Source organism: Gavialis gangeticus, unplaced genomic scaffold (assembly GCF_001723915.1).
Source record: "Gavialis gangeticus isolate Ggan-Ray unplaced genomic scaffold, GavGan_comp1, whole genome shotgun sequence".
NCBI lineage: Eukaryota > Metazoa > Chordata > Crocodylia > Gavialidae > Gavialis > Gavialis gangeticus.
The window spans coordinates 182,662,667-182,676,926 of NW_017729032.1; the positions used below are offsets into that span (position 1 = coordinate 182,662,667).

At 42.8% G+C, this 14,260-nt stretch overlaps 1 protein-coding gene across 5 annotated transcripts in view; it reads right to left on the reverse strand.

The window, feature by feature from the left end:
• Window positions 1-14,260, reverse strand: part of SH3KBP1 (SH3 domain containing kinase binding protein 1) — a 470,950-nt gene that overhangs the window by 260,925 nt on the left and 195,765 nt on the right. The window contains exon 1 of one of the 5 annotated variants that reach the window (XM_019524800.1): window positions 10,804-10,827. The exons of the other annotated variants lie outside the window; for them this stretch is intronic. The gene's annotated coding sequence lies outside the window, so the exon portion shown is untranslated. Of the gene's footprint in view, window positions 1-10,803; window positions 10,828-14,260 lie in introns of those variants that run through there. 5 annotated transcript variants of the gene reach the window in all.

Sequence of the window (14,260 nt, forward strand, 5' to 3'; positions counted from 1 at the left end):
TAGGGTCTGCCCTGCAGTCCCCTGATCATGCGAGTGGCCCTCCTCTGGACCCTCTCCATGTTGTCCACATCCCTCTTGAAGTGCAGCGCCCAGAACTGGATGCAGTACTCTAGCTGCGGCCTGACCAGTGCCCCATAGAGGGGGAGGATCACCTCCTTGGACCTGCTTGAGATGCATCTGTGGATGCATGACAAGGTGCGGTTGGCCTTCCTGACTGCATCCCCACACTGCTGGCCCATATTCATCTTGGCATCAGTGATGACTCCAAGATCCTTTTCTGCCTCTGCCCTGATGAGAAGGGAGTTCCCCAGACTGTAGGTATGGTGCTGGTTCTTCCTCCCCAAGTGCATCACTGTACAGTGGCTCAACTTCAACAGGAGTGGAATATGTTCACCCCAATCTTGCCAATAGCCTGGTGGTTAGGATTCTCTCCTGAGAGCAAGGAGATGCAAGTCTGAATCCCTGCGAAAACAGGAGAAAGAAACACCCAATGAGTAAGATGCAGAAGAGGGAAGGACCCCTTCCTTACTCCACCTGTCTCCTTGTGTAAAGTAGTGGTTCTCAACCTTTTTTAGATGCAAGGCATTGCTCAGAAAATGCCAACTCTTAGCTTATGCTTTTGATTATGCTTTTTGACTGGAAAAATAGGATTGGCAGAGAGCTCAGAAAGCCCACAACAGGTCAAAATGTTTTTGATGCTGCAGGTCCCTATGTGAAATCGCTGAGTTTATCTCATGAAACATATGTATTATTCACAGCCCTATTATTGTTCAGCACCCTTCAACACCCTTAAAAGGATCTCATGGCAACCTAGGATGCTGCAACACCCTGGCTGAGAATCACTGAGATAAGATAACATCAGTTCTCCGGGCCTCTGTTTTACCAATCAAACAGGAATAATAATACCCCTCTACTCCCTCTTCCCAAGGTACTGAGAGGTTAAATTAATGTTTGGAAAAAAAGAAGATCCTGGAAAACTTGACATAAATGCAATGTAGCAGTACTGAATCATGAAGTTACGGTTTCATCCACACAGACATTAAATTCACAGCAGTTACATACAGTACATCTAGGAATGAAAGCAGCATGATACCAAAGAAGGAGGACCTACACACCATGTTCAATGTACTCTCCTGTTCAGACTTCCTCAAACGTTCCCATAAAAACTCTCAAATTAGTCCCCTGGTTCTTTCACTTCTCCCTCTCCTCCTGAATCTCTCTCTCTGGATGTCTAAGAACAGCAAGGAATAGACAGAAGAATCAGAGTACTATCCAGGTCTTAATGCACGTGATAATAGAACCAGCAGTTCATCTTTATGGTTTTAACAAGAAGTTGCCACAAGTAATCCTCCAGGACTCGTGAATATGGGACTGTTCCGCATTTTTAGAATGGTGCATTAGCTGTGCTAAGAACTATGCAACAGAAGAGATTGTTTTGTTTTGTTTTGTTTTGTTTTGTTTTGTTTTGTTTTGTGTGATAAAGGAACATGGAGAGTTCACACTGAACCAACTGGTACTAGATCACTGTGAAAACAGCTGATCTGAAAAAAAGTTCAAGTCAAAGTCACCACACATACAGAACTTGTTAGCAAAGATAAAGATCTTTTTTTGTAGAAGGACTATTCCCATTCTAGTCATCCACACATGTTTTTTTGTTTCTGTTTAATTGAAACACAAAGTTTCTGATTGCAGCACATTCAGCCATCCTCCATACCAACTGGAATAACTCCCAGGCAGTTAAAAAATACCCATCTTGCTGGTCAACCTTGCTTTCCTCCCTTCATTTACTAATATTGCAACCCATTCCAAATGTTGGCTGCTATCTTAACTGCTACTGCTGTGGGATTTACAAGAGATATGCAGCACAATTAAAATCTGTGTGCTGGTCAATGAGGAGGGAATGTTAAAAAAATCCTTAACACAGTTAGGGTTATATCAGCAGCTGCAACAGCTATTAAAATAAGGTTGTATAATGTTACTACTCTAATGCTGTTTTTTGATTGCTCATAATTTTGTAAAACTTAATATTTGGACGGATGTTTCCCGTATTTTTTCCAAGTTCAAAAAGTGGCAAAGATACTGAGTAGGAAGGTGAGTGAACAAAACCTATTTTTTCATTAAGACTACTGGAACTTTTGTACTGGCTTGGGCTAGAAACACTACATTTTACTGAAATAGCTACATAATGAAGTAATATTGCTTACTGCTGTGGAAGGAACTGGTTTCAGTTTAACAAGAGTTAATCCCTTTTTTTAAATAAAGCAGCACATACTTTGCATACACAGGTTATCTTTAAAGTGTAGCGTGCAACTATGGAAAAATTCACTGCTATATTGAAGGAACTAAGCTAAAGTGTGTTAAGTGTGTAGCAGGTGAAGGACTGGCTGCACAAGAACCCAGTGCAGACACTGAAGTGAGTGTGGGTTCAAGTACAGCTCCTCTGTCTTCTGTAACGGTTGTGGTAGGTGTTAAGCCTTTACTCAGTTTCTGAAGAACCATAAGATGAACAAAGCAGGGGATGGGTCCCTGAGGTCTTCTATAAATTGTGCAATGCCTTGCCCCTCCTGCACGCTGGAAGTCTAGATTAAAAGTTTATGGGAGAGAGACTCTCTCCCCTAACAGGGCTCCTATGACATGCTAGAGAAGGTCTCTTCTCAGAGCATGCAGGTAATATGCTGCCAAATATTTTCAGATTACGTCACAGACATGTACAATTTTGTTAGATTTCAAAAGTCTTAAATTTTATTGAATCTACCTGTTCATGGTTATTTTCTATGAACAGCTAGGAAATACCACAGGAAAAGAAACTTTATATTACTAATAAAGTCAGGCTTGCATGCTGAAGTACAGGAAATGACTGAAATCAAGACTGCATATGCCCTTCTGTGCAAAGGCATGAAGAGTCAAATATGTTGTTGCATACTTTTGCAGCAGGTGCTCCAACCATTCTGTTCTACAAACTGTGCCTGCAGACGTGCCAGGAGTCTCCTCTGACACAATGTAATCACAGCACATCAGAGCAGACTCAATTGAGTCTCCTGGAGTGTTTTAATTAGTGCACTCCAGCCAGCCTCCATGTTTCGTGTATCAGCATCCCTGCACTTTAAAACAGCAGTGGGGTCACATTAACTAAAGCTCGTCAAACATAGGCAATGCGTAGGGAGGTATGGGGAGGCACATCCCTCCTCTGACAGCAAGCACTCTGGCTGGTAGGGGGGCATGGAGAGCGCTTGTGCCCCCCTAAAATTGGCTCCACTGGTGACACTTCCACTGCCGTTGTGCAGAAGTGCCAGCATTTCCACTGCTGCCATGCCACTGGCATGCTTGGCAACCGGCCACTGGGGAACACCCCCCAGTCGTGCCCCCCTAGTGCCCCCCGAGACTCGGGAGGCACCAGTCACCCATGTCGTCAAACGCGCTTTAGTTACAGTGCTCCCACCACCATTTTGAAGCACAGAGACACTGATACATGAGACACTGCAGGATGCTCTAATTAGTGTCCCACCTACCCCTGGAGCATATGTAAAAATGTCCTCTGACACCAGCCCTACAATGTAAACTGTCAAGGTGAACCCTTGGGCTTATATGACAACTCAATTACTTAAGTGGGTTCCACATGAATGCAAGAGTCTACCCATGTGGATCTTAATGTTAAGATCAGAGTATAGCCTTTGATACATTTTATAGCATTGTTTAATACCTGGTATATCCTACAGAGTGCAATGAAGTATATATACATATACATATATACGTACACACACACACACACACACACACACACACACACACACACACCCTTCTATGCACTCTGTAGCATAGATTGCATACCTGTTGCAAAAGTATGCAGCAACAAAATGTTAGATTCTTCATGCCTCTATATATACAGCAAAAGCCATGCTATCTGGCACTTTACCATCCGGAATGCTCCACTAACTGGCATCTGTCAATCCTTCCAAGGGACACAGCAAAAGCAAAACCAGAAGTCTCCCTTCTGGTTTCACTGTTGCAAGCTGAGTTCTTCTTCTTCATTTCTTCCTTGTGGACCATGGCCTGAGGCAAAGCAGCCCCCCTCCCTGTCCCCCAGCACACTAACACCAGGGAGTGAAAACCCTGGTGCACCGGACGCGGCATACTTGACTAACCGGCATATTTGATGAACCATCACCCCCCATTCCCCATGGATGTGAGATAACAGAGCTTTTACTGTATATTTAAATATACATATTTAAACTACCCTATTAACCATACTTAAAGTACACAGGCTACTACAAATTAAATATAAAACCAGAATCATCGTGAATATTTGGTGACATATATCAGCCCCAATGCTCAATACTAACTTTGGTTCACTTACAAACACAGGCCTAAACCATACAATATCCATATGAAACAATAAAAATCAATACGGAAATGATAATACAATATACAACAGTAAGAATCAATACAAACCTAATAATAATACAATATAAAACAGTGGACAGCCAAAACCAAAAACTTGCTACCAAAATAAAAATGTTTAAAGCTTATCCTAAGTCTGAGCTCACTTCTACTTATCTATAGGAAATAGAGAGGGAGAGAAAAAGTCATAAATGGTTGGGGAAGAGGAGGGAATGCATTTTAAAAAAAGAAAAGAAAAGAAAAACTGGGGGTTTTGCTACAGGATCTGGAACCAACTTCCAAGGGAAGTGGTGCTCGCTCCTACCCTGGGGGTCTTCAAAAGGAAGCTAGACAGACACCTTACTGGGGTTGTTTGACCCCAGCATTCTTTCCTGCCATGGCAGGGGGTCGGACTTGATGATCTGCTCAGGTCCCTTCCAACCCTACCAACTATGAAACTATAACTTAGAGTTGTAGTGAACTGCCTCCATTCCTGGCATCTACCCAGGAAAGGTCAAGCTGTTTTAAGAAAAGAACATAGCTGTGCTGACAAAAGTATTAAGATAGTCACTGTAGGAAAAAAAGATGTTATCAAGCTTATCTGTGCCTTCGCAAATGCTGCCCTCACACTTAGAGGGATTGGTGATTTTTTTTTTTATGTATTATACCACTGTCTAAATATACCAACTTCAGTTGCACTTCCTATCTCCCTCTTTCAAAGCTAAATGTGTATCACTGAGGAAATGGTTTGGTCTGCTGTTTCTTCTGATGAGGCAAGCTGTAGCATATAGAAACAAGTTGGAAAAATAACTTTTGATCTTGTTTAGTTTGCAAAAATAACATTTAATGACTTTACAACAAAGAAAGCCATCTATTGCTTTATGCTTGTAGAAATGTTTGCATTGTGCTATATACTTGATGCTACCTATGGATTGTATATTTAAAAGTTTCTGGTTTCTGCTTAGAGTAGCCACAGCACCATGCATTTTCATTTTATAGTTTTTTAATCTGAATTTCTGAAAAGTAAGTTTAAAATATGCATACCTTAGTTCAGGGGTGGGCAAAATATTGCCCATGGGCCACATCCAGCCCACCAGGCATTTTCATCTAGCCCGTGATGCCCCCCAACTAATTGTGCCCCCCCACCCTTCTCCCCGCAAGGGTGGGAGTGAGGTGTCAACACCTGCCCCCAACATATCCTATTATGCCTTGCTCCCACCCTCGTGGGTGGACGGGCAGGCCCTGCTAACACTGGGCGGGCCTGCTGCTGCAGACTTCTCCAGTGTCCTGCTCCCCTTGTGCAGCAGGTAGGGAAGCTGTGGGAGGGGACAGGGCTGCAGCTGGGTGGGAGTGTGGGGCTGGCTGCAGCGTTCAGGTGGGCAGGGCATGGGTGTGAGGGGGGAGAGGTACGAGGACCCCTTCCACACTCCTCCCTATGGCACGCAGCCCTGGCAGGCAGCAGGGGACAGCAACAGCAGGGGGAGGGGGCCCAGGCTCCTGGCTCTGGCCAGCACTATGAGGAGCGCAACACCTGATGGGCAGTTTGTTTCCCTAGTGCTCCCCACACTCATGGTAGCGCAGGCACTGGAGCAGGCTGGGGTGGGGAAAGCAGCAGCTCCAGCACCTGGGGCTTCCTTCCTGTGCCCCGCAAGTGCAGGGACTGCCAGGGAAACAAACAGCCCAGCAGGAACTGCAGTCCTTGCCGCGACATGCTGTGCTTGCCAGAGCCAGGCACCTGTGCCCCCACCTGCTGCTGCACCATGGGGGGAGTGTGTGTGTGGGGTCCCCCCCAGCATTGCCTGCATTGACTGCAGGAGAAAACAGTGCGTTCCAGAGCTACATCCCCACACCCCACAAATGACACACAACCCTCCAACATACCCTATGCAACCCTCACAGCCACACCCCCTCACAAACTCCCCCACCCCACCACACACACCCACATACACCCCCACCAGATACATATACCCACATCCACACCCCCACAATATAAGAGTAAGAATTTATTTTGGAGTTATTATGCATTCCCCTCTATATACAGTACACAAACAAAAACCATGACAAAAATATTTTTTGTAATAAAATTAAAATACGTTATAGTAGGTGTTTGACTTTTAGTGTATTATTTGTTTTTTTCTGGTTTTAAGATGGCAACTCCCCCCTTCCAAAAGGAGTATTTCCAGGGGGCAAGGGGAGGGACTTCTGGTGGCAAAGGTTAGGGGTGGGACTGAACCTGTCTTGGGTGTTTGATTGACACAGTTTACATGTCAGTGAGCTACTGATTGCTACATAAGCACATCCTCGAGTAGAAACAGCAAAAGCTACAGAATTACTAGCAAAACAAAAAACTATGTCGCTTAAATTGCAAAAACAGACAACTGTTACAGAAAAGGCTAATTAAGTGGACCAAAAACTTAATGTGGAGTTCAGGTGGGCAGGGCAAAAGGTGCAAACCTAATTTAAATGTAATATCAAGGTTGCAGTCAGAAAAATCAACAAAAAACATGCAAACAAAATTAAAATACCAACAGGGACCTAATTTTGCTGCACATCTTGCATACTATATGATTGATATCAAGGTTGTCCAACTTCTGCAGAGCTGGGGGCTGCACAGCACATGGGATGCATGCCCCCCGCAACCTCACCACACTGGGCAGGTCTGCCCTGCATTGTGCTATGCACTGAGCATTTCACTGCACCATGCTACTGCCCTCATGCCCTGTGTACTGCACCAGGTGCCACCCCACCCCACTCTAAACAATGCTGGTGCTCCTGTGTTGTGGGCAGGTACCAAGCTGCAAGTCCCTGCAAGTTGTGCCAGGGCACCACTCCTGCCCTTTCTCCAGGGCTGAGGAGAGGAAGGGAAGCTGGAGGAGGAAGAGGAAGCCTGGAGGTGGCAACAGGGGCAACAGCAGCTGAAGCAGTGGAGAGGGTGGGGCTGGAGTGGGGCTCAGGACTAGAAGGGCGAGGGGTACAGGTTAACTCTTCGAGGGCCACATGATCTGTGTTATGCAACAGAAAGAGCAAGATATTGTTTCAAGCAGCACATTAAATTAGCCAGTTGCAGTATAAAAATTCCTTTACCCTGACTAAATTAGCACTACTTCAGGAATTTTATTTTTGTACATCCTATTTTTGGCTTCAAAATACAAAGGAATATTTTGAAGCAGTTTTCCATGAGACAGATGAAATATTCTATCACAAAATGAAAGCTGGTTTTTAGTGATATTGTTTCAAATAGATGTTTTCCTTTAACAAGTTACTATTCTAAGGAACTCCTCTATCTTGATAAGGATTCGATAAAATCACTCACCTTTCACCTGTCTTCCAAACGATACTTTGTTGCAATTAGAAAGGGTTCAAGGAAGTGCCTTCCACAGCAGACTTATCCTGCCAAACATCTCTTTGGCAGATCACCTGTCCTTCTCACCCATTTCCCAACAGAAAATAATAAAAATATTACCCTGATCTGATCTAGCTTTGTAGCACAAAAGTGAAACTATTTTGCCAAGTTTATCCAGCAGACTAGTGGGGAGAGCCAAGAAGAGAGTTTACGTACTCATGTTCTGTCCTCTAGCCCAGCGGGTCTCCACCTTTTTCGTACCAGGAGCTGTTTGTAAACATCGATAGCCAGTTCTGACCCAGTGCCCTTCACTCCCACCCCGCTGCCTCCCACCCTGACCCCAGCCCCCCAGTGTGGGGCGGGGTGGGGGTAGGTGGGGCCCAAAGCAGGCCCAAGCATTCCCTTGCAGGCTGGAACTCTGCCAGCCTGCAAGTGAAAAGCCAGTTTTTCACCTTTTTTCTCCTTTAAAGGAGAATCCATTTTTAAAGTTTCCATTTGTAAAGTTTGTTTGCGACCCTTTTATATATTCTTGTGACCTGCTTTTGGGTTGCAACCCACAGGTTGCAAAATACTGCTTTAGCCCACACTGCTTCCAGCCATGAGTTGTGGGAGTCCTTTAGCAACTGGGCTGTGGCCCCTCTGCTCCAATACAAGACTGTACAACATGAATGCAGGATCATGTTCTCTAACACTGCAGTGTCACTTTTCTCTAACACTGGGAAACTGTCATAGACAAATTACACAAGAGAGAAACTATCACTATTACATATTGCAAGCCAATCCGATTTGGAAGAAGCTTCCACAAATCCTGCAGAGGTATCTGTAGTTAAACTCGAAGCAGTGCTAAGCCATTTAACTCCTTTTCTTTGACTTACGCACAGTCCAAAGGACCAGTATTAGGGAAGTTCTCTGTCTTCTGAAGAGAAGGATGTCAGTACCATCAACACCAACTACTCATCAATCATTCCAACCACAGACAAGCAGCAGGCAGGGCAGGGTGACACCTTAGAGGCTAACTGTTTCAGAGAAGATGAGCTTCCGTGGGCAACTGCTAATGATGAAACACCTTACGAGGTTAGGCTGTTGCCTACAAAAACTCATCCTGTCTGAAACAGTTTTTAAACTGTAACCCTGCCCTGCCTCCTGCCTGACATGAGACTAAGCACAGCTAAGTACCTCTCTACCACAGGTAAATCTGAGGCCAAAACAGGATCAAAAGCTCCCTTGGAAGTACAATTACAGGCCTATCACAATGAACTATATTTTATCCTTTGTATTTAATGTGCAATTTATAATGGAGGACACACTTTGATTTTGCTCTACTGATTTGACTGTACATCAACAAGTTTAAAATGGTTATAAATAGAGCAAAGCAAAGACATGTTGATCTTGTAAGTCTTACTGGTAAATTTAACTTTAAACAAATAATATAGTTTATAGATTTTCAAGGCTAAGTTCAGCGTTTAATAAGTAGGACCCCACTGAAATTGCAATTTCATGATTTTAGCGTAAAACCACAATTTCAGGCTGGACCCACAAAAAAGCAAGGGTTCAGCAATTTTTTTGGCAGGCTACTGGGTGGGGAACAAAACGCCCCCCCCCCCCCCCAAAAAAAAAAAAAAGGAAAAACGCTCCAAAAAAATCTAAAACCTCACTGAAAATAAAATGCTGGCTCCCTCTGGCTCCTACCTTTGTCACATGCAGCATCGGCACCCTTAATCTTCCCCTGCTCCCCACCATACACAGAGCTCATCCACCCTGCGCCCTTCCCACTGCATCACCACACTGTTGGAGGCGGGGGGAGGAAATATAAGTTGAAGTAGAGTGAGGGAGCCGGAAGAACACAGCTGCTGTGGCAGGAGCACAGCAGGAGCCTGCAGGCTGCATCTTAACCCTTTAGGAGCTGCATGCAGCCCACTGGCTGGCAGTTGGATAGCCCTTCTGTACCATATGGATAAATAGTGTACATATCAGAAAAGTCTGTCTTCATGGGAAGCCAATTGTTTCTTTAAGAACAGTGGGCCAGTAATAGTGCCCAGCTCCCTGAATCAGACACAGGGGATGCACATATCCCAAATTATACCCCATGGGGAAGAATGATAGGAAGTATGTAGTAAAGGGGTTATTCATGTGGGAAACAACATAAAAAGTCATTAAGCTATTTATTTTATTTTTTAGGGTAGTTACAGCAAATTTTGAAATTCATTTAACAAAATTAAAGTGTGTACATGTGTGTACACATCCACATGTGCAGACACACATACACATGCACGCAACACACTTAAAAGTAAGCCAGAATACTTTCTTCCCTGCAGCCATCTTTCCACAGACCAGATGCTGTCATTTTAAAGTTACTGAATAACTTATTGCATCAGCCAGGTGGTGAGAACCTGGTAATTACTACAGAGACTCAATGAACAAAGGAATAACTTTCAGAAAGATGTTATAGGTAAATAAAAATAAAACACTAAGTCTTGTTGTATCCTGCCAGCTCTTGTTTTAGGTATCAGTTTAGATACCAATTTACAGAGCTTGGATTACATTTGAAGAACAGTGTCTTGCAAAATGTAATAAGTGAGGGAGACACAAATGAGTACATACAGCAGACAGACATGCCTCCCAGTACTTATCACCGTTGCCCATTTCAGTGCCACCCTTCAAAAACTGATGTATTTTTTGCATATTACTACTTAATTAAAGTTGCCCTGTCTCATGAAGAGGCTTCCTTGGATAAGAGAGAGGCACGTAAAATTATAGTTTCTGAAATGTAGCAAAATAGTCTTCTGGGATTGCTTCGTTGAGGTGGGCAGAACAGTTCTGGGAAGTCATCTGCAGCAGACAGCACTTGTTCTGACAGTCAGCCTAACTGATTTTGGTTCCTACAACACAGCCATTGGCTGACAATACTGTAATTTGGTCATAAAATTACTATGCAAGCTTTGCAAAAGCACTTTGGTCTTTTTTCTCTACCCTTCCTCTTTGGTAGACTCGTTTCCAGTCAGTCTCTCAAATCAAGAGATAAAAAGTGTTTGTTAACTCATCAGACATACAAAAAACTAGAATTCTTGGTTCCAAAATTATACCTTTTATTAGACCAACTGGAAAATGGCAAGAAATCTGTCCTTTTCTGCAAGCTTTCAGGATCAAATTCCCTTCATCAAGCCCTGGGAAAAGTGTAGATGGTACAAGATGGTAAAAAGTCCTCATAGGTAGGAAATAAACTTAATTTTTGCACAGAGGGAGCTGAAGATGGAAGGCTGTCCCTGTGGGTCCATGACAGCGTCTTTGTGACAACTCAGGAGAAAAAAATTGTAAAATAAAATATATGCAATCAAATAATAATATCCGCTGCCCCCCTCAAAATGTGCCTCTTGAAGGACATTGCTCTGGAATGTAACCTATAGATATCACTTCCCTCCAGAGTACTTAAACAATTTACAGTCATATTTTAATATAATTCTCAACTTTAAAGCAATCAAAGGCAATCCATTAAATTAAAAAACTTGTGCACACACAGCACATAAGCCTAGCCTTCCTTTTATACTTGAGGATTTTTGCCATATTCATAGGATCTGAAATATAACATCAGAGAGCCTAATTCCACCCTCAGATAAGCCTATCTAAGTTGCATTTAATGCTTAGAAACATCAGAAAAACAAAGGAAGACTATGGCCCATAGTTTGATATGCTAGGAAAAGGTCTTCCTCAGTTCAACAAAATAGGCTTGATTCTGCCTCTCTTGTTCACATATTACATATTCACTCCCAGAAATCAGTGGGATTATTTGCACAGCAAAACAGTACTATTCACAGGTAAGGTGATACAACCCAACCAATTGTTTTAAAACTTAAACTTGATGGCTCTTATGGGGTGACAATGCTGACACATACAGGAACATAGCAAACTTACAATGCTTTAGTTTGTTCCTAGTAAATTTGCACATAAGTAGCCAAATTCTTATCTGACTCCAGGTCCTGGTACATCAGCAACAGAATCCATCCTTGATCAGCAAATGGGTACTCTATGAAATCCCCATACCGTATCATAGGCATCAGTTACATAGTTGAGCAGATCTGCCTGCTTTTCTAACTTCATCTGTTCTTTCTTAGTTTTAAAATCACTGATTTGTTCTTCCTTGAGAACTAAGTGTCTCCAATCTTGGGACACTTAACATTAAGATTTTATTTATTTATTAAGTAAAAAGTGTGCTTGAAAAATCACATACTACACACAATAGGCAAACCCACTTTTGGGTCCTATCCTAGTCCCTTTTAGATAGAGACATATCTGTCTGCTGGAAGCTTGTAAGCCACACACACATCCGTGTACTTTAGATGGCAATTAAGCCATGACATTTCTAAAAATCTCTCTCAGAATAGAGCCTTGCTAACATCACTTACTGATGCAGTGACACACATCAGCTCAGCATGCTAGTGTATACAACTAACCATCCTCTAGCTCTGCTAAAGGGAAAACTCACCAGGAGGAACCCTCAATTGCACTGCTCATGTTAAGATTTGTTATTATTTCTTGCCTACTGTTGTGAAATTGCTATAATCCAAAAGTAACCTGCTTTTTGAAAGGGCATTTTATACAGTGCTTTGTTATTTGGTGGTTACCCGACTGCTGTACTGCGCATGGGGAACACATGTCCTGGAACGTGGTAAACAGATACGATAATACAACCAAAACCTTGAGGCTTCTGGCCTACTGAGGTTCTGTTCATCAGAAACTATGCAGATTCTAAGTTGGTTTTCCAAAAAGTGATTTTATTTGACCAGTGTGGAATGCTGTACTGGGTGGATCACAATCTCTTCTATGAAAGGAGCTATCTCTGTCTACTTGCCACACAGGACAATTAGTCTGGATCATACAAGTGCTTGGAGATGGTTTCCAGATCAGCTGGGCTCACAGAGCATTTCAGAAAAATGAAAGGCCTGGAGTCTCATCTGAAAGACGGACACTCTCACAGACCCAGAGGAACAGACTTACACCTTCAGCTTCCTCTGTGCAAAAATGAAGTTATTTTCTACCTATGGGGACTTTTTACCATCTTTAATTTTCCCTGAACCTGAGGAAAGGTGCATGTGCCTGAAAGCTTGCAGAAAAAGGTAATATTTTTGTGTTCTCTTAGTTGGTCTGATAAAAGCTTTTATCTCTGAACCAAGAGTTCTAGTTTTGCATTTCATTTTGTCTCAGACCAACATGGCTACCAAATACACCCCTTGAGTCTCATCTGCATCTCCAAAATAGCACTTGATTGGGAGTGCAGTAAGAGATGCACCTCAGGGTTTTCAGTTGTGGGAAATTGTACTACTAGTAATACAGAGGCAACACCAGTCACTTTACGCGGCCCTTAGTGATGAAGGGTGAAGCAAGATTCATCTCTTTCTAATTTGCTCTCCTCCCCCTTAGGCAACTGCTCAGTACCTTCCATATTTGCCCACAGCAACTTCAAAATGTCACAGATCTGCTCTGCTGTACCGAGACTTTTTTGTCTTCATTGTTCTTAACATACAGAGGAAATCTTTTGGCATTTACAACAGGAGTGAAAGGGTGTTCAGCTCAACTGAGCTAAAGTGAAAAATAGGCTACTACAACCAATAACTTAAGTGAAAAGAAGGCAGTTAATAATTCAGTTTATTAGTATGTTTTGTTGAAAAAAACGTGACAAATGTCAAGGCCCCACAGTTTCATACAGTGGAGCTGTGCTGTACTCATGTTCTTCTTTCCCTGCTCACAAGACTAAGAAACATTCAAATGTCATCCAAAAGGTGTCTAAGCAAACTAGCCAAAATGCAAAAAAAGTTTTGATTCTTTCGTTTTTGTCTTCTGCTTTTGGGCCTCGTGGGAAAACAGAGTTGATCTCTCTAAAAGTTCAGCTACTATATATACATATGGGTTTATCTTCCATGGAAATGGGTGAGGGATTTATTTGTGTAGCTATCATTAGTGCTAACAGGAATAATATGCACAGCTTGAAAAATCTAATTGCCCATAGTAAGCAGCAAATTTTCTTTATGGATGGAGAAGGAAGAGGCAGCCATCAATGTAAGTAGACTTCAAAATGAAATTCTAGACTGGATGGCTTTCTAACAATGAAAAATCATGCTATCATTTTATTGAATCTCAAATATCTAATCTTAAATTCCCTCCCGGGTGTTACTTTTTTTTCTGCCTCCCAGGCATACCCACCTTGGGCTCCAAAAGTCAAACTGAGTACATTTTTCCCTTGCACATCACCACTTATAATAAAGGCTTTGCAGACTAAATTACAGTATGTACCTGAAACCAAGATGTCTTTGAATTTAAGACAATCTTGCAAGAATTAAATTCTAGATATGGCAAAGAATTTCCCAGGTATAGAACCTAATTACTGGAAGTAGTTTTACATTCGTCTGTTCCCACCACTGTAGCAGGGCAAGCAGCAGTAGGGGATAGGTGGCTGGGGATTCAAGTGGCCTGCCCCTCTCACCTGCTCTCCCCCCAGTATCTGCTGTCATTCTGCTGCCTGCCCCCCACCAATCCTCCCAGGCCACG